Here is a 21,655-nt window from a genome sequence, read left to right as displayed (position 1 = left end):
TCCTAATTTCCTACTCCAACTGGCACTCTTTCAATTGGGAGCTGCTGTTTTCATCTTTCCCATCTTCAGGGTAGAGCCAGAAGATGTTATGAGCACTGCAGAGTCCAAACTGTGTCTAGTTGTATATTACATCTATTAAATCCACTGCAGTGTTTGGAGCTGACTGAAGGGGAGAGAAGGAAGAGAGAGAGAGCTGAAATAAGACTGAAATACAGCAGCAGGGATAGAAACAGGTGCCAGGGAAAGACATTTCAGCAGACTTTGTCAGGGACTAGATGTAGGAGTATTAAAGAGAGCAAGCATTGTTCAGAGGGGACTTTGAACAGTTTCTTGTTGCCTTTGAGGAAAAGCCCAAACTCCTGATCATGGGCTATCAGGTCTTCCATAATCTACTTCCTATCTCCCTCTTCATTGCCCACTACCCGTTTTCACTAACGCAGAAGCTCCTCAAGCACAGGCCTGTGCCTCACAACAAGTAGTCCTCCATAAACGCTTAACAGCAGTTGTTCAGTATAAACTGGTTGTATTATAGAATGTACAAATGTCCATTCACCTACTGATGGACATTTGTATTGTTTTCTTTTTTGGCTATTACAAACAAGAATATGTTTGTATGTTATGTATGTATGTTATGAATATTCTTGTCCAAGTCATTGTGTGGACATATGCTTTCATTTTCCTCAGATAAACCCTGGGAATGGAATTGCTGGGTCATACTGGCTCAGTTGGTAGAGAATCTGCCTGCAATGCAGGAGACCTGGTTTTGATCCCTGGGTCGAAAGGAAGATCCCCTAGAGACGGGAATGGCAACCCACTCCAGTATTCTTGTCTGGAGAATTCCATGGACAGAGGAGCCTGGTGGGCTACTGTCCACAGAATTACGAAGAGTCAGACACAACTGAACGACTAACACTCTGTTTAGTAGATTCATAAAAGGGAATACTACTCAGCAATAAAAAGACATGAACTATTGGTGCACACAACAACATGGATGAATCTTAACATGCTTATGCTGAGTGAAAGAAGCTGGATACTGCCCCACTCCACCCCCTGAAAAAAACACCCCCCCCCCCCACACACACACTGTACGATTCCATGCATATAAAATTCTAGAAAAAGCAAACTAATCTATAGCAACAGAAAGCAAACCAGCAGTTGGGAGGGCAAAGGACAGTAAGGCACATAGGTTGACAATGATAAAAGTACATGGGAAACTCTTCTGGAGTCATAGATAAGTTCATTATTTTTATGGAGTGATAGTTTCACAGCTGTATACATATATCAAAACATATATTTTTAAACAAGTAGAGTTTATGTCAATTATTCCTCAATAAAGCTGTGAAAAATAGTTTGAATAAAGAGCAGGCCCTCTGTAAATGCGTATAGAATGAATGTAGAGAAATGTGCAATGTTGGTTTAAGGGACACAAACCAATATGCCCAATAATCGTTGGTATAATTAATATATAGAAGAAACAAGTGAATAAATAGTAGGTGTTCAATAATTATATAATAAATGAATGAATTTGACAAATGTTTAAATCAGCCTATTGTTTGCCAGGGATTAGGGAACAAACGAAGATCCCAGAGCTCACAGAGCTTTAATTTGAGGAGGAGAGTAAACAGACAAGTAAAACACATATTAGTGTGCTAGACAGTGCCAAGGAGAGAAAAAGCTGAGAAGGGACACCGGGACTGTCAGGGAAGAAGATGGACATTTTTGAGAGTGTGGCCACCCTTCTCCCAGGGTGACGCCTAAGAAAAGACCTAAAAGAAATGAATGGGCCAGGTGGGTGTCTAGGAGAATAAAAGTTAACTGCTCTAGAATTGAAGAAAAGAATGAGCAAGACTCGAATGAAACTTAAGACGAGTGAACGCAATAGCCGGAGCGCATAAATGCTAATAACATTGGCTGAGTCCAAGGCCCTCCCAGCCAGTCAGTCCTTGCATGGTCCACGAGGAAGCGCCGCCCCCCGCGTCTCCTTTCTCCGTCGGCCAGTGCGTGGGCACGCGCAGAAACCGCTAGACGGCGTCGGTTTCCCTTCCCACGCGCGGACGCCGGCGTGGGCTGACGCGGCCAGGGCGCCCGCGCGTGCGCAGAGCCGAGGCCGGCGGCACTCGGGGCGGGGCGGAGCAGGGCGGGGCCGAGCAGGGCGGGGCGGGGCGGGGTCTTGAGGTGATTTCCCAAGCCGCGGCGGCGCCTCAGGCTGTGCGGGGAAACCGAAAGTGGGCAGCTGCCGCGGCTGTGGCCGTGAAGAAGAGGGAGGCGGGAGCCGGGCCCAGAGGCGCTGGGACGGGTCGCGAGCCCTCAGGACGAGGTGAGCGCAGGTCCTGCTGGCTGCGGGAACGACAGGTGCCAGGCGAGGTCTGACGAGGTTTGCGGGGAGCGCGGCACACCTGTGTTCCTAGCGGGACAGTAGCCCGAACGGGACTCCAACGGGCTGGGGCCTCTTCGCTGTAGCCGCAGAGGATGCCCCGGTCCCCACTTCAGCAAAGCAGGCTGGGCGCCAGGGGAGTTGGAGTTCCAGAGCGTTGTGTTTTAAATCTCTGACGGGACCGTCTGGGTGTTCACCCCGGAGTCGGACGGACCTCTGACGCTTGGGAAGCTCAGTGCAGAGAGGAAAATACCGCGCGGTGGGTGTGGACAAGGGGCGGATGGTGCTGACCAGGAAGTGGTTCCCGGCACCGGCGCGACCGGCCTCGGCTGCCCGCCCGGAGCAAGGGATATCCGAGCCCCCTGGCTGTTTGAGCTCGCGTATTTTACACCGTCCTCTTTAAGTTCCTCTCTTTACAGACTAGCCTCTGCAGGCCGCTTAAGCAATGCAGGACACAAACACTATCCGTTTCTTTTAAACCGTGAGCACCCTGAACCCTGGGTGGGTACAGAGCTTTAAATTAGGAGGGAAATATGAATCCATAGTGAGTATCTCTTAACTTTCACCAAATCCCCCAACAGGATCAGGTTCTCAGTCTTCATTTAATGGGAGGGAGCTTGAAGCCCACACAACTGTTCTGCTCCCATTTCCTTCAGGGGATAGGTACATTGCCATACATAACCAAAGAGACCACTCCCTCCCAAACAATTTAAAAAAATCAGAAAGGGAAATACCTTTATTCGAAACAGCCTTGGCCGAATTCTGAAAGCCACCCTACAAAACAGAAACAAAAACACCACTGACCTGGGTCATCCCTCCCTCCCTACCCGCCACCCCTTTCGTGCAGGTGGAAAGACTGCAGAAAAGTGCCCTGCCTAAGTGATATACAACTTAACGACAGAAGTGAAACTTAGACCAGCTCCTGGCTGCTTTGATGTGGAGGTGTTGCATACTGCAAATAGCATGGACTTTGCAGGTTCACGTTGGAAACTGGGTTTCTCCACGTACTAATTGTATGCTGCTGCTGCTGCAGTTGCTGCTAAATCGCTTCAGTAGTGTCCGACTCTGTGCGACCCCATAGACCGCAGCCCACCAGGGTCCCCCGTCCCTGCGATTCTTCAGGCACTAATTGTATGCTCTTGAACAAATCACACGCCTGCTTTGAACCCAATTTTTTCTTTATCAGTTGGAAATATTTAACTTACCCTGCAAGGCTTTTCTTAGATTTAATTACTGCAACTCATTTGGCTCAGAATAACAGCCAAGAAGTGTTAACTCTTCCTTGCACCAAACTTCCTATATTTTACATAATTGGGTTTCAGTTTTCTTGCATGCAGGGACACATTTTTAAGATCTCTATGTGAGATAAAATGGCCCATAGTAGAGATTTTTGCAGTTTCACTCAACTGACCTTCGTAGAGCATCAGTTACATGCACAGTACCAGCTCGGGGAAGGAAATTGCTCTGGGACCAGTTGGATTAGAACCCATATCTTTTGTTCAGGGCCCTTTGCCGGCCTACAGCCTCTCTGCTAGTTCAACACAGTGAGACTCTGAAGCAGCGGTTGGTGGTGCCTTCGAATTTCAGTCCCTGTAGATTGGAAATGAAATGTAATCCCTGCTAATACCCTTTTAAGTGTATTGGTTGAACATGGCTGAATTAACTATTGTATTTTGTACCAAGAGATTTAAACTTCCTGAAGGACCTCTCTTTAAATTCTCTGTGCAGTATAATCCAGTTGGAGACTTAATATGAATGTAAGAAAAAAACAGTTTCTATGTATTTTAACTCTTAAGTGCCTACTCTGTGTTTGATCAGTTGCTATTTGTAAGGTCTAAGATTTTACGAAGAATGAACACTTTGCTTCTGGACACTTTCAGGGTCAGCACATAAATACAGAAAGGACAGTTCCTTGGTGCTTGGAGTGCAATCTAATTTCATATTTATATGAACTGATTTTTCTTTCTTTATGTAAAACGGACTTTCTCCTTCTGTTCCCACCTTTGTGCTTTGAAAAGCTTTGTTCTTTTCACTCTTTCTTCATTGGGCCAATTTTTAAAAAAATTCTGTCTTTCAAGTAAACTATTTAAACGTAATTATCATTTTTAGCTAAAGGTGTGTGTTAGGATATGTGGCAGTTAAAGCTTCTGATTGCCACAAAATACTCAATGTGACCCCAAAGCAAACTCAGTATTTTAGCTCTGCAGCTTTGTCCAGAGGAAGCAAACCCATTTTCATTAGATCTTTGGACCCTATTTCAGCACTTGAAGGACTCCAGGGAAGGTTGAGAACCATAGATCTTGCCCATCTTCCTTAGGTTCCATATGGAAAAAACAACCTGAAGTGACTTTCTCAAAGGGTCATAGCTAATTAGAAGCAGAACTGGGATTAAGGCCCAAACTCCTAACTAAGCCACTTATGATCTCAGAGCTTTTTCTCCAGTATGTAGATTTATGGAGAGCTGTTATTTATTCATACTATGTAATTAGTAATGCATGTATAATTTGGAAGTTGAAATTACAGTAATAAAAATGAAAACTGCTCTCTGAAGGAAGTATATCACCACCTGAGGGCATTAATTACTATCTTCAAAAAAAAAAGAGTTGGTAAAGGAGTAACTCAGGTAGTAACAAATAGACTGTAACTGGAAATAAAAGATAACATGTAAACTGTTGCCGGATGAGAAATTGCCTCCAAAGAGTCTTAAACAAAAACCTTCCTTCTTTTAGGCTCAGTTTATTGATGCATAATGAGGGGGTTGGGATAGACTAGATGATGCCTCAAGTCTTTTCAGCACACACATTTTGGATTTTAGGGGCCTGACTCATTGCTAAAGTAGTATCTTCATGGAGAAGGGCAGCCATTTACCAGAAGGATGTGCCCTAAGGAGACACTAAAAATTGAGTAGCTGACTAAAGAGGATAAGAGAGATTGGTGATTTCAGTTTACCCTAATAATTCTTTAGATTTATTTAAGGGTTGAGTGCCACTCTTCTACTCAAATTTATGACACAAAAAAATGCAACAAGGAAAATGAATTAAATCGTATAGTTGGAAATAGTGGAGAAAAGAGAAACTGAGAGGAGAAAGCATAGATGGGAGCATGACCAGCTTGGCCAAAGGTCTTTGGGCAGCAGGACTAAGGAAACTGAAGCTACGGAAAGCAGATCAGATGTGAAAAGACTGAGCCAGGGAGCGTCAGCTAATGGTAAAGGCAGGTATCCAGAGGACACCAAAACCTGCTTCTTCAGAATAAGACTCTCCAGAGACCATTTTCAGGTGTATCAGAAAAACTGTGAATTTACAAAACATAATATTGAAAGTGAAAGTTATTTTAGGCTGTTTACATTGTTTAAACCTTGCTTTCCAAAAGGTTGTCATTACTTTCGCCTACTCCCTGCCCCACTTGGTGCACATTGTTAGCATTTCGGGGTACTCATGATTAATTGTGTAGCAAAATAGAAAAGGAATAGTGTAAAAGGATTGAATTTTTACAGCAGTTGAAAGGTATTTTGGATTTGAGTGCCACACCCTTAAATCAGAATGTGACAGATCCTCATTTCATGCCACTTTAACAGCTAGTCACTAAATACGCCTCAGGGTTGCTCTCCATGTTCTCCAAGTCAAATATACTTTCAGAAGCCAATGCTGTACATTTGGAGCAGCTGTCTGAAAGCAAGCCCTAGGTTTGGGAGCCAGACCTGGATTCTTGTTGTGGTTCTGGCCATAAAAATATGTGAGTCCTGGAATAATCACCTTGTACCTAGTTTCCTCATTTTTAAACTAAGCAGTTTGGAGATGGTGAGAAGGTGCCCACAAGCATTCCATGCTTCTCTCAGCTCCCCACTCTGAGGTCAGGCCACCGCCCTGTGCTGCCATACATTGGTTCAGGGACATTGTATTGACATAGCAGTCAAGTGACTTTTGTGTACGAGTTAGGTGAGAAATCTTAGAGGAGATCTGGTGGTTTTACTAAGCTTGCCTGGTCAAGTATGTTAATGAGGCAAGTAAGAAAAACTGGGAAGGTTATAATGTTTCAGATTCGATGCTGTACTAGAAATGTCTCCAGTACACCAATGCCTGTCTCTTTGCACTCTTAGCCATGTAATGCATATATTCATAGGTATTTCCCATCCATACCAGGCTTCTAGGAAAATATAACCACTGAATGCCAAGTATTGTGCTAAGCACATATAACTCTATTTTTGACACTTATCATTCAGAAAGAGAGGCAAGGAGAGGAGGAGAAAGGGTGAGAGGAAGGCCATGAAAGTCAAGTGCAGTCTGTTGTGATCATTGTGGCTGGTTTCTTCCTCCTTGACTGAGGTCTTTGCTAGCTGACCTTGGTCAGTTTCTGAGATTAAAGTATTCTGATTAAATAATTCCCCAGATTCACCTCCACTTTACTCTGCTTAAGCAGGGGATTCTTACTCAGCTCAAGCAGCCCCTTTATTATCCAGGGAAACCCTTAAGAATTCTAACCTGAATTTTAAAAGATGACCAACCTTATTTCTCCCAGCCTAGCCTAACTTACCATCATCAGGGCTTGCATAACACTCTCAAAATAAATTGAATTCTCTTAAACTCTAAATTATATTTATCACAACACTTTTAGAGAGTAGAAATAAGGAGGAAGGTTGAAAGAACGAAATGGCAGCTTAAGCAGTCTGGGAACCACTTTGGAGGGATTGCTGTTGAGGCTCTGCACTGAGTTGAAATTCCCATGGTAAGCTTTCTTCTATGCTTCTGATGGATGACATCCAAGATAATAAACTTGATTTTTATAGTTAGAGGAAAGTACTCTTCTGTGTATACTTTTTATAAAAGTTCTTGAGAATAACTTGCCATCTTCAGGAAAGCTGAGAAAATGCCATGATAACCAAGGAATTAACAAAAGTTAAAGCATTCTACAGCAGTATAGTAGGTTAGAAAATAACATTACATTTTTTGAGCATTAGTTGTAACATTGTTTTTGTTCAGTGCCTGAACTGATATTGCTAATGTAGGAGAAATTGCAAACTGGACAGACATGAGACGTAAGAACACAGACCTGAGAGTAAGACATTCATCCAGACAAGATGCACAACCACATTCACCCTTCCAGGGTTTATTACACTTCACACCAGCTTTGAAGTCCTCAGTCTTATAGTCCAGTGGACTGCCCTTCCCTCTAAAAACTTGTTTACTAATAGAGAATTGTAGTATTCCATGAAAATAGGGGAGGGAGAGAAATGCTTTCGATTTTAGTCATGTGGTCAAGTATTGCTTCCCAGTCTCCTCAAGTGTCAGGCGCTTTTTTTAATTAAAAAAAAAAAAACTTTGTGAAACTTCACACACAAGTAGTTGTACTTCTAATATCCATTGGTTGACAAAATATATAACTACCAAAAGCTATTGAAAATTCATAGCTTTTGAACTGAATGAATTGAAACGAATGAATTTTCAATTCATTCACAAAGTTGTGTTTTTGAATCTCAGCCATATCTGCATATTGTTTGAGGAATACGAATGCATGTTAGTATGAAACATTTACCAGTGTTCAAGCAGTGCTTGCTTACACATCGACGTGTGTGAACTTCTTGCAGTAACTCTATGGCCCAGACCTGAGCCTGCTCATTGAGAGCTTGGACTCAGAGTGGAAAGGCCCAGAAATAATCTATGTGATGGATCTCAATCACAGCTTGACATGATTAACTGTCTCAATCAGTTTACAACAGCCATTAAAATTTGAAAATAATTTTTTAAATTAAATTGAGGATTATTCCTTTAATTGCCCACGTACACTATGCTGTTATTTTAGTGAATAGGAGAGAAAAGGAGTGGTGTTAGCTAGATGGAGAATTTTTCATTCATTCACTCAGAATTTACTGAGCTCTGGTTGTGGGCTGGGCACTAGGGATTCAGCAGTGAACAAAACCCATCCAAATCCCTGCTTCCATGAGCTTACATTTAAGTCAGGAAGTTGTTATTCAGTCCCCAAATCATGTCCAACTCTTCCATGGACTGCAGCATGCCAGGCTTCCCTGTCCCTCACCGTCTCCCGGAGTTTGCCCAAGTTCATGTCCATTGAATTGGTGATGTCATCCAACCATCTCATCCTTTGTCGTCGCCTTCTCCTCCTTCCCTTAGTCTTTCCCAGCATCAGGGTCTTTTCCAATGAGTCAGCTGTTCACATTAGATTGCCAAAGTATTGGAGCTTCAGCTTCAGTATCAGTCCTTCCAAAGAGTATTCAGTGTTGATTTCATTTAAGATTGACTGGTTTGATCTCCTTGCTTTCCAAATGTCTAATTCCAGCACCATAGTTCAAAACCATCAATTATTTGGAGAAGGAAATGGCAACCCACTCCAGTATTCTCGCCTGGAAAATTCCATGGACAGGGGAACCTGACAGGCTACAGTCCATGGGGTTGCAAAGAGTCAGACATGACTGAGCGACTAACACTTAACACTGCCTTCCTTATTGTCCAGCTCTCATATCCATACATGACTACTGGAAAGACCATACGTTTGACTATATGGACCTTGGTCCACCAAGTGATGTCTTTGGTTTTTAACACACGTCTAGGTTTGTCATAACTTTCCTGCCAAGAAGCAGTCGTCTTCAAATTTCATGGCTGCAGTCACCATCCTTAGTGGATTTAGAGCCCAAGAAGAGGAAATCTGCCACTTATCCCAACTTTTCCCTTTTTATTTGTATGAAGTGATGGGACTGGCTTTTTCACTCTCCTCCTTCACCCTCATCAAGAGTCTTTTAGTTCCTCTTCACTTTTTGCCATTCAGTTCAGTTGCTCAGTAATGTCTGACTCTTTGCGACCCCGTGAACTGCAGCACACCAGGCCTCCCTGTCCATCACCAACTCCCGGAGTTTACCCAAACTCATGTCCTTTGAGTCAGTGATGCCATCCAACCATCTTATCCTCTGTTGTCCCCTTCTCCTCCTGCCTTCAGTCTTTCCAAACATCAGGGTCTTTTCAAATGAGTCAGCTGGTGGCGCATTAGGTGGCGATAATACTGGAGTTGCAGCTTCACTATCAGTCCTTCCAGTGAACACCCAGGACTGATTTCCTAGGATGGGCTGGTTGGATCTCCTTGCAGTCCAAGAGACTCAAGAGTCTTCTCCAACACCACAGTTCAAAAGCATCAATTCTTCAGCACTCAGCTTTCTTTATAGTCCAACTCTCACATCCATACATGACCACTGGAAAAATCATAGCCTTGACTACATAGAGTCTAGTCATAAAGTCAGCCACTATTTCTACAATTTTCCCATCTATTTGCCATAAAGTGATGGGACCGGATGCCATGATCTTAGTTTTCTGAATGTTGAGCTTTAAGCCAACTTTTTCACTCTCCTCTTTCACTTTCATCAAGAGGCTCCTTAGTTCTTCTTCACTTTCTGCCATAAAGATGGTGTTATCGGCATATCTGAGGTTATTGATATTTTTCCCGGCAATCTTGATTCCAGCTTGTGCTTCCTCCAGCCCGGTGTTTCTCATGATGTACTCTGCATGTAGGTTAAATAAGCAGCCTTGACGTACTCCTTTTCCTATTTGGAACCAGTCTGTTGTTCCATGTCCAGTTCTAACTGTTGCTTCCTGACCTGCATATAGGTTTCTCAAGAGGCAGGTCAGGTGGTCTGGTATTCCCATCTCTTTCAGAATTTTCCACAGTTTATTGTGATCCACACAGTCAAAGGCTTTGGCATAGTCAATAAAGCAGAAATAGATGTTTTTCTGGAACTCTTGCTTTTTTCAATGGTCCAGCAGGTGTTGGCAATTTGATGTCTGGTTCCTCTGCCTTGTCTAAATCCAGCTTGAACATCTGGAAGTTCACGGTTCACGTACTGCTGAAGCCTGGCTTGGAGAATTTTGAGCATTAGTTTACTAGTGTGTGAGATGAGTGCAATTGTGCAGTATTTTGAGCATTCTTTGGCATTGCCTTTCTTTGAGATTGGAATGAAAACTGACCTTTTCCAGTCCTGTAGCCAATGCTGAGTTTTCCAAGTTTGCTGACATATTGAGTGCAACACTTTCACAGCATCATCTTTCAGAATTTGAAATAGCTCAGCTGGAATTCCATCACCTCCACTAGCCTTGTTCGTAGTGATGCTTCCTGAGGCCCACTTGACTTCACATTCCAGGATTTCTGGCTCTAGGTGAGTGATCACACCATTGTGATTATTTGGGTCATGAAGATCTTTTTTGCCATTAGAGTGGTATCATCCGAATATCTGAGGTTGTTGATATTTATCCTGGCAATCTTGATTCCAACTTGTAACTCATTCAGCCCAGTATTTCACATGATGTGCTCTGCGTATAAGTTAAATAAACAGGGTGACAATCAACAGCCCTGTTATACTCCTTTCTCAATCCTGAACCAGTCAGTTGTTCCATACAGGATTCTAACTATTCTTTCTTGACCCATTTCTCAGGAGACAGGTTTGTTATGATCCGCATAGTCAAAGGCTTTAGTGTAGTCCCACCTTTCTCCCCCTTGGCAAGCATAAGTTCTGTTTTTCAGCACCAGTCAGGGTAAAATAATAGAAAGAATTTGAGCTTTGGCATCAAATAGACCAGGACCAAAATCCTGGCTTCCATATATCCTGTAATATGTTGATTACTTAACATCTCTGAATTTGGTTTTCTCATCTGCAGAATGAGGATAATGCTTTCCTTGGGTAGTTATTATGGATATTAAATTTTCAGAAAATTGAATTTACACAAGAGAAAGAAAAATAGCTTTGCAGAGCAGCTTTATTTACTCTTTTACTGTAGTTGATTTACAGTGTTGTTCTATGTTGTTTCTGCTATACAGCAAAGTGACTCAGTTATACACATATATACATTCTTTTTTATATATTCTTTTTCATTATGGTTTATCTCAGGAGATTGCATATAGTTCCCTGTGTTATACAGCAGGACCTTATTATTTATATATTCTAAACATAATAGTTTGCATCAATTAATGCTAACCCCAAACTCCCAGCTCATTCCTCTCTCACCCCTTCTCCCCCTTGACAACCATAAGTCTGTTCTGTATGTCTGTGAGTCTGTTTCTGTTTCATAGATATGTTCATTTGTGCTATATTTTAGATCCCACATATAAATGATATCATATGATATTTGTCTTTCTCTTTCTGACTTACTTCACCTATATGATAATCTCTACTTGTATCCATATTGCTGCAAATGGCTTTATTTCATTCGTTTTTGTGGCTAAGCAGTATTCTATAGTATATATGTACCACATCTTCTTTATCTGTTCATCTGTCTATGGATATTAAGGATATTTCCTATGGATATTTCCATGTCTTGGCTATTGTGAATAGTGCTGCTATGAATGTAGGGTGTAAGTATCTTTTTGAATTATAGTTGTCACAATATATGCCCAGGAATGGGATTGCTGAATTGTATGATAACTCTATTTTAGTTTTCTGAAGAAATTCTGTACTGTTTTGCATAGTGGAAAGCACCTGACCTTTTTAAAAATTTTATTTATTTATTTTAATTGGAGGCTCATTACTTTATAATATTATAGTGGTTTTTGCCATACATTGACATGAATCAGCTATGGGTGTACATGTGTCCCCCATCCCGAAACCCCCTCCCTCATCCCTCCCCACCCCTCAGGGTTGTCCCAGTGCACTGGCTTTGAGTGCCCTGTTTCATGCATCAAACTTGCACTGGCGATCTATTTCACATATGGTAATATACATGTTTCAATGCTGTTCTCTCAAATCATCCCACCCTCGCCTTCTCCCACAGAGTTCAAAAGTCTGTTCTTTATATCTGTGTCTCTTTTGCTGTCTCACATGTAGGGTCGTTACCATCTTTCTAAATTCCATATATATGTGTTAATTTACTGTATTGGTGTTTTTCTGGTGTTTTTCTTTCTGACTTACTTCACTCTGTATAATAGGCTCCAGTTTCATCCACCTCATTTGAACTGATTCAGATGTGTTCTTTTTAATAGCTGAGTAGTATTCCACTGTGTTTATGTACCACAGCTTTCTTATTCATTCATCTGCCGATGGACATCTAGGTTGCTTCCATGTCCTACCTATTGTAATCAGTGCAAGCCGCTGAACTTTTAATACTCCAAAACTGGAAAAGACCCACATGTCTATCAACATTTGAATGGATGAACAAATTGTGGTATATCCATACAGTGGAATACTACTCATCAATAAAAAGCAACAAACTCCTGCTAACTGTAGTAACATGGATGATACTCAAGAACACTAGTCAGTCCTAACCTGTACTAACAGCAGATCACTGGACAGATTGGAACCAGGACAATATATGGGAGATGAGGAGAAAGTTGACTGCAGAAGGGCACAGCTTGAAAGAACTTTTTTTTCGGGTTTATTGAGATCTACTTTATGTAAAGTAAAAGTCACCACTTTTAGTTTATAGGTCTGTAGGTGGTGGTGGTGTTCAGTCACTCAGTCAAAGTCTGACTCTTTGTAATCTGGTGGACTGCAGCATGCCAGGCTTCCCTGTCCTTCACCATCTCCTGGAGTTTGCTCAAACTCATGTCCATTCAGTCAGTGATGCTGTGCAACCATCTCATCCTCTGTCATCCCCTTCTCCTTCCCTCAGTCTTTCCCAGCATCAGGATCTTTTCCAGTGAGTCAGCTCTTTGTATCAGGTGGCCAAAGTATTGGAGTTTCAGCTTCAACACCAGTCCTTCCAATGAATATTCATGGTTGATTTCCTTTAGGATTGACTGGTTTGATCTCCTTGCAGTCCAAGGGACTCTCAAGAATCTTCTCCAACACCACAATTTGAAAGCATCATTTCTTCAGTGCTCAGCCTTCTTTATGATCCAACTCTCACATCCATACATGACTACTGGAAAAACCGTAGCTTTTACTAGACAGACCTTTGTTGGAAAAGTAATTTCTCTGCTTTTTAATATGCTGACTCGGTTTGTCATAGCTTTTCTTCCAAGGAACAAGTGTCTTTTAATTTCATGGCTGCAGTCACCATCTGCAGTGATTTTGGAGCCCAAGAAAATAAAGTCTGTCACTGTTTCCCCATCTATATGTCATGAAATGATGGGACCAGATGCCATGATCTTAGTTTTTTGAATGTTGAGTTTTAAGCCAGCTTTTTCACTCTCCTCTTTCACTTTCATCAAGAGGCTCTTTAGTTCTTTGCTTTCTGCCATAAGAGTGGTGTCATCTGGATATCTGAGGTCACTGATATTTTTCCCGGCAGTCTTGATTCCAGCTTGTAATTCATCCAGCCTGACGTTTCAAATGATGTACTCTGCATTAAAGTTAAATAAGCAGGGTGACAGTATACAGCCTTGACATACTCCTTTCCCAATTTGGAACCAGTCCATTGTTCCATGTCCAGTTCTAACTGTTGCTTCTTGACCTAGATACAGGTTCCTCAGGAGGCAGGTAGGGTGGTCTGGTAGTCCCATTTCTTTAAGAGTTTTCCACATTTTGTTGTAATTCACACAAACGCTTCAGTGTAGTCAGTGAAGCAGAAGTAGATGTTTTCCTGGAATTCTCTTGCTTTTTTCTATGATCCAGTGGATGGATGTTGGCAATTTGATCTCTTGTTCCACTGCTTTTTCTAAATCCAGCTTGTACATCTGGAAGTTCTTGGTTCTCATACTGTTGAAGCCTAGCTTGAAGGATTTTGAGCATTATCTTGGTATAACTATTACCACAGTCAAGATGCAGAATATCTCCATCACCCCCAAAATTGCCTTGTGCCCTAGCAACCCCAAGCCCTTGGCAACCATTGATGAAATTTTTCTGTGCCTGTGATTATGCCTTTCCAAAATGTTACATTAATAGAATGATACAGTGAATAGCCTTTTTATCTGGATTTTTTCACTTAGCATGCTTGTGAGAGTCATTCATATGGTTTTATGTATCAACAGTCTTCTTTTTATTGTTGGGTATTATTCCATTGTCTTGATGTATATTTACTTATCTCTTCACCTGTTGATAGACAATTGGATTGTTTAAAGTTTGGGATAATTATGACTAATGCTACTATGACATTGAAGTACAGATTTTGACCGAAGAGTGGGTTTGCTTGATTATACGATAATTGTATGCTTTACTTAATAAGAAATTGCCAAACTATTTTTTAAAGTACTGTTTTGCATGCCCGCCCCCCAGAAATGTATGAGATGGCTCTGAATTCTCATCAGCACTTCATATTGTTAGTTTTTTAAAAAATTTGTAATGGATGTGTAGTAATACCTCATTGTGGATTGAATTTGCATTTTCCTAATGAGTAATGCTGTTGAGCGTCTTTTAGTGTGTTTTTGGCTGTCTGTATCTGTACTCTTGTGAAGTATATGTTCAGATGTTTTGCACATTTTTGTATTCTTTTTTTTTATTACTGAATTTTTGTGTATTGTTTAAATGTGCAAGTTAAGAGACCTTTACCAGGTGTGTTATGAAAATCTTTTCACTTAGTTTGTGGCTTTTCATTTTCTTAATGGCCTTTAGAAGGGCAGAAACTTAAAATTTTAATAAGATCCAATTTGTCAGTTTTTTTTTTCTTCATGGCTCTAAAAATTCTTTACCTATCCCACAGTCACAATGACTTATTCCTGTTTTCTCTAGAAATTTTATAGTATTAACTTTGACATGTAGGACCTAATGATTCACTTTGATTGAATTTTGTGTATGAGGTTTATTTGTTTTGTATGTAGATGAATAGTGTTCTAGCGTTGTTCATTGAACTTCCTTCATTGAATTTCCTTGCTATCTTTTGTCAAAAGTCACTTGACTATGTGTGAGTCCATTCTGTTCCATTGATGTGACTGTTCTTTTGTTAGTATCACACTATTTCAACTAATATGCTTTTATGATAAGTGTTGAAATCAGCCTGACTGCACCAGCTAGGACCTTAGTATGGTAATGAATAGGAGTGAAGAGAACGGACATTCTTGCCTTGTTCCCATTCTTAAGCAAAAAGTATTCATTTCACTATTACCTATGATGTTAGCTGAAGGTTTTTCACAGATATTCTTTATCAGGTTAGGGAGGTTCCCATCTGTTCTTATTTTCTGAGAGTTATTCACATAAATGATTTTGAACTTTATCAAAAGTCTTTTCTTCATCTATTGATATTGTGATTTTTCTCCTTTGTTGTTGTTGTCCAGTCACTAACTGGTGTCCGACTTTGAGACTTCATGGGCTGCAGCATGCCAGGCTCCTCTGTCCTCCACTGTCTCCTGGAGTTTTCTCAGATTCACATCATTTGAGTCGGTGATTCTGTCTAACTACCTCCTCCTCTGGTGCACCTTCTCCTTTTGCCTTTAGTCTGTTTATATAGTCAGTTACATTGATTGACTTATAAATGTTGAACCAACCTTGCATTCCTAGAGTAAAACCATAATCATGATGTCTTATTTCTCTTACATATTTTTGTATTTAATTTATTAATATTTTGTTACGATTTTTACACTTTGTTTCTTGAGGGATATTGATCTGTCTGTGCCTTTTTTTGTAATGTCCTTGGTTTTGGTATCAGTATAATGTTGGCCTTATAAAATGAATTCACAAGTGTTCCATTTTTGGAAGTTTGTATAGAAGTGGTATTAATTCCTTCTGAAGTGTTTGTTAGAATTTGCTAGTAAAGCCATCTGGGTTTGAGTTTTCCTTGTGTGAAGGCTTCTAACTACAAATTTAAAATTCTAAAGTGAAGAGGAACTAAAAAGCCTCTTGATGAAAGTGAAAGTGGAGAGTGAAAAAGTTGGCTTAAAGCTCAACATTCAGAAAACAAAGATCATGGGCATCCAGACCCATCACTTCATGGGAAATAGATGGGGAAAGAGTGGAAACAGTGTCAGACTTTATTTTTTGGGGCTCCAAAATCACTGCAGATGGTGACTGCAGCCATGAAATTAAAAGACGCTTACTCCTTGGAAGAAAAATTATGACCAACATAGATAGCATATTGAAAAGCAGAGACATTACTTTGCCATCAAAGGTCCGCCTAGTCAAGGCTATGGTTTTTCCAGTGGTCATGTATGGATGGGAGAGTTGGATTGTGAAGAAAGCTGAGTGCCAAAGAATTGATGGTTTTGAACTGTGGTGTTGGAGAAGACTCTTGAGAGTCCCTTGGACTGCAGGGAGATCCAGCCAGGCCATTCTTTTTTTTTAATATAAATTTATTTATTTTTATTGGAGGTTAATTACTTAACAATATTGTATGGGTTTTGCCATACATCAACATGTATCCGCCACAGGTATACACATGTTCGCCATCCTGAACCCCCCTCCCTCCTCCCTCCCCGTACCATCCCTCTGGGTTGTGGCCCCCTCTTTGATCATATTATTTGTAATTTGTATCTTCTCTTTTTATCCCCTTGATTAATCTACCTGGAAGTTTACCAGCTTTATTGATATTTTCAAAAACCAATTTTGGCTTCATGATTTTTTTTCTTTACTCTTTTTTCTTATTTCATTACTGATGTGTCAGTGTTGATTTTGCTCTCATCTTTATTAATTCCTTCTGTCTACTTTCTTTTGGTATAATTTGTTCTCTTTTTTCTCAAGGCCTTGTAATTTTTAAAATTAATTATTTTAATTGGAGGCTCATTACTTTACAGTATTATAGTGGTTTTTGCCATACATTGACATGAATCAGCTATGGGTGTACATGTGTCCCCCATCCCAGAGCCCCCTCCCTCCTCCCTCCCCATCCCATCCCTCAGGGTTGTCCCAGTGCATTGGCTTTGAGTGCCCTGTTTGATGCATTGAACTTGGACTGGTGATCTGTTTCACATATGGTAAAATACATGTTTCAGTGCTGTTCTCTCAAATCATCCCACCCTCGCTTTCTCCCACAAGAGTCCAAAAGTCTGTTCTTTATATCTGTGTCTCTTTTGCTGTCTTGCATATAGGGTCATCATTACCATCTTTCTAAATTCCATATATATGCGTTAATTTACTATATTGGTGTTTTTCTTTCTGACTTACTTCACTCTGTATAATAGGCTCCAGTTTCATCCACCTCATTAGAACTGATTCAAATGCGTTTAATAGCTGAGTAATATTCCACTGTGTATATGTACTACAGCTTTCTTATCCATTCGTCTGCTAATGGACATGTAGGTTGCTTCCATGTCCTAGCTATTGTAAACAGTGCTGTGATGAACATTGTAGTACACGTAACTCTTTAAATTCTGGTTTCCTTGGTGTGTATGCCCAGCAGTGGGATTGCTGGGTCGTATGGCAGTTCTATTTACAGTTTTTCAAGGAATTTGCACACTGTTCTCCATAGTGGCTGTACTAGTTTGCATTCCCACCAACGGTGCAAGAGGGTTCCCTTTTCTCCACATCCTCTCCAGCATTTGTTTGTAGACTTTTTGATAGCAGCCATTCTGACCAGCATGAGATGGTACCTCATTGTGGTTTTGATTTGAATTTCTCTGATAATGAATAATGTTGAGCATCTTTTCATGTGTTTGTTAGCCATCTGTATATTTTCTGTGGAGAGATGTCTGTTTAGTTCTTTGGTCCATTTTTTGATTGGGTCACTTGTTGTTTTGGTATTGAGCTGCATGCTATGCTAAGTCACTTCAGTCTGTCCGACTCTGTGCGACCCCATAGACGGAAGCCCATTAGGCTCCTCTGTCTCTGGGATTCTCCAGGCAAGAATACTGGAGTGGGGTGCCATTGCCTTCTCCAATGCATGAAAGTGAAAAGCGAAAGTGAAGTGGTTCAGTCGTGCTGACTCTTAGCGACCCCATGGACTGCAGCCTACCAGGCTCCTCCGTCCATGGGCCTTTCCAGGCAAGAGTACTGGAATGGGGTGCCATTGCCTTCTCTGCATGAGCTGCTTGTATATTTTTGAGGTGAATTCTTTTGTCAGTTGCTTTGTTTGCTATTATTTTCTCCAATTCTGAAAGCTGTCTTTTCACCTTGCTTAGAGTTTCCTTTGTTGCACAGAAGCTTTAAGTTTAATTAGGTCCCATTTGTTTATTTTTGCTTTTATTTCTGTTACTCTGGGAGGTGGGTCATAGAGGATCCTACTGTGATTTATGTCAGAGAGTGTTTTGTCTATGTTTTCCTCTGGTTGTAGTTTCTGATCTTACATTTAGATCTTTAATCCATTTTGAGTTTATTTTTGTGTACAGTGTTAATGTTTTAGTTTCATTCTTTTACAGGTGGTTGACCAGTTTTCCCAGCACCACTTGTTAAAGAGATTGCCTTTTCTCCATTATATATTCTTGGCTCCTTTGTCAAAGATAAGGTTCCATAGATGCGTGGATTTATCTGTGGGCTTTCTATTTTGTTCCATTGATCTATATTTTTGTCTTTGTGCCAGTATCATACTGTCTTGATGACTGTAGCTTTGTAGTATAGTCTGAAATCAGGCAGGTTGATTCCTCCAGTTCCATTCTTCTTTCTCAAGATTGCTTTGGCTATTTGTATTTCCATACAAATTTTGAAATCAGTTGTTCTAGTTCTCTGAAAAACACCGTTGGTAGCTTGATAGGGATTGCGTTGAATCTATAGATTGCTTTGGATAGTATACTCATTTTCACTATATTGATTATTCTGATCCATGAACATGGTGTATTTCTCCATCTATTTGTGTCATTTTTTATTTCTTTCATCTGTGTATTTTAGTTTTCTATACATAGATCTTTTGTTTCTTTAGGTAGATTTATTCCTAAGTATTTTATTCTTTTCATCACAGTGGTGAATGGAATTGTTTCCTTAATTTCTCTTTATGTTTTATCATGATTAGTGTATAGGAATGCAAGGGATTTCTGTATGTTAATTTTATATCCTGCAACTTTACTATATTCATTGATTAGCTCTAGTAATTTTCTGGTGGAGTCTTTAGGGTTTTCTATGTAGAGTATTATGTCATCTGCAAACAGTGAGTTTTGCTTCTTCTTTTCCAATCTGGATTTCTTTTATTCCTTTTTCTGCTCTGATTGCTGTGGCCAGAGCTTCCAAACTACTATTCAAACTGTGTTGAATAGTAGTGGTGAGAGTGGGCACCCTTGTCTTGTTCCTGACTTCAGCAGAAATGCTTTCAATTTTTCACCATTGAGGATAATGTTTGCTGTGGGTTTATCATATATGGCGTTTATTATGTTGATGTGTGTTCCTTCTATGCCTGCTTTCTGGAGGTTTTTTTTTTTTAATCATAAATGGATACTGAATTTTGTCCAAGGCTTTCTCTGCATCTATTTAGATAATCATATGGTTTTTATCTTTCAATTTGTTAATGTGGTATATCACATTGATTGTTTTGTGAGTATTGAAGAATCCTTGAATTCCTGGTATAAAGCCCACTTGGTCATGATGTATGATCTTTTTAAAATGTTGTTGGATTCTTTTTGCTAGAATTTTGTTGAGGATTTTTGCATCTGTATTCATCAGTGATATTGGCCTGTCATTTTCTTTTTTTGTGGCATCTTTGTCTGGTTTTGGTATTAAGGTGATGATGGCCTCATAGAATGAGTTTGGCAGTTTACCTTCCTCTGCAATTTTCTGGAAGAGTTTGAGTAGGATACGTGTTAGCTCTTCTCTAAATTTCTGGTGGAATTCACCTGTGAAGCCATCTGATCCTGGGCTTTTGTTTGTTGGAATATTTTTTATTACAGTTTTGATTTCTGTGCTTGTGATAGGTCTGTTAAGATTTTCTATTTCTTCCTGGCTCAGTTTTGGAAGATTATACTTTTCTAACAATTTATCTGTTTCTTCCAAGTTGTCCATTTTATTGTCATATAGTTGCTGATAGTAGTGTCATGATCCTTTGTATTTCTGTGTTGTCTGTTGTGATTTCTCCATTTTCATTTCAAAGTTTGTTGATTTGATTTCTCTCCCTTTGTTTCTTGATGAGTCTGGCTAGTAATTTGTCTATTTTATTTATCTTCTCAAAGAACCAGCTTTTAATTTTGTTGATTTTAGCAATAGTCTCCTTTGTTTCTTTTTCATTTATTTCTGCCCTAATTTTTATGATTTCTTTCCTTCTACTAACCCTGGGGTTCTTCATTTCTTCTTTTTCTAGTTGCTTTATGTATAAAGTTAGGTTATTTATTTGATTTTTCTCTTGTTCTTGAGGTAAGCTTATATTGCTATGAATCTTCCCCTTAGCACTGCTTTTACTGAATCCCATAGGTTTTGTATTGTTGTGTTTTCATTTTCACTTGTTTTTATGCATATTTTGATTTCTTTTTTTTTAGGGTAATTTATTTATTTATTTTTTGCTTTTTTTAAAAAATATAAATTTATTTATTTTAATGGGACGTTAATTACTTTACAGTATTGTATTGAAACATGTATAATATCATATATGAAACGAATCACCAGTCCAGGTTCAATGCATGATACTGGATTTCTTTCTTATTCTGTGATTTGTTTTATTCAGAAATGTGTTGTTTAGCCTCCATATGTTTGTATTTTTAATAGCTGTTTTTCCTGTAGTTGATATCTAATCTTACCACATTGTGATCAGAAAAGATGCTTGAAATGATTTTAACTTTTTTGAGTTTACCAAGGCTAGAGTTATGGCCCAGGATGTGATCTGTCCTGGAGAATGTTCCATGTGCACTTGAGAAAAAGGTGAAATTCATTGTTTTGGGGTCAAATGTCCTGTAGATATCAATTAGGTCTAACTGGTCCATTGTATCATTTAAAGTGTGTGTTTCCTTGCTAATTTTCTGTTTGGTTGATCTCTCCATAGGTGTGAGTGGGGTATTAAAGTCTCACACTATTATTGTGTTACTGTTAATTTCCTCTTTCATACTTGTCAGCATTTGCCTTACATGTTGTGCTGCTCCTATGTTGGGTGCATGTATGTTTATAATTGTTATATCTTCTTCGTGGATTGATCCTTTGATCATTATGTAGTGTCCTTCTTTGTCTCTTTTCACGGCCTTTATTTCAAAGTCTATTTTATCTGATATGAGTATTGCTACTCCTGCTTTCTTTTGGTCCCCATTTGCATGAAATATCTTTTTCTAGCATTTCACTTTCAGTCTCTATGTGTCCCTTGGTTTGAGGTGGGTCTCTTATATAGGGGTCTTGTTTTTTTATCCATTCAGACAGCCTTTGTCCTCTGGTTGTGGCATTCAACCCATTTACATTTAAGGTAATTATTGATAAGTATTATCCTGTTGCCACTTACTTCGTTGTTTTGGGTTCGAGTTTATAAACCTTTTGTGTGTTTCCTGTCTAGAGAAGATCCTTTAGCATTTGTTGAAGAGCTTGTTTGGTGGTGCTGAATTCTCTCAGCTTTTGCTTGTCTGTAAAACTTTTGATTTCTCCTTCATATT

The 21,655-nt window shown here is 39.8% G+C and overlaps 1 protein-coding gene across 3 annotated transcripts in view; it reads left to right on the top strand.

Moving 5' to 3' along the window:
* Positions 1–2,011: 2,011 nt before the first annotated feature.
* Positions 2,012–21,655, top strand: part of TDRD7 (tudor domain containing 7) — a 102,501-nt gene continuing 82,857 nt past the window's right edge. For 2 of the 3 annotated variants that reach the window (XM_069576124.1, XM_069576123.1), the window contains exon 1: positions 2,012–2,317. The gene's annotated coding sequence lies outside the window, so the exon portion shown is untranslated. The remainder of the gene's footprint in view (positions 2,318–21,655) is intronic. The other variant, XM_069576125.1, reaches the window with a different exon arrangement.

This window comes from Ovis canadensis, chromosome 2 (assembly GCF_042477335.2).
Source record: "Ovis canadensis isolate MfBH-ARS-UI-01 breed Bighorn chromosome 2, ARS-UI_OviCan_v2, whole genome shotgun sequence".
NCBI classification, from domain to species: Eukaryota; Metazoa; Chordata; class Mammalia; order Artiodactyla; family Bovidae; genus Ovis; species Ovis canadensis.
The sequence above is the reverse complement of the archived record's forward strand: the minus strand, read 5'-3'. Positions and strand labels throughout refer to the sequence as shown.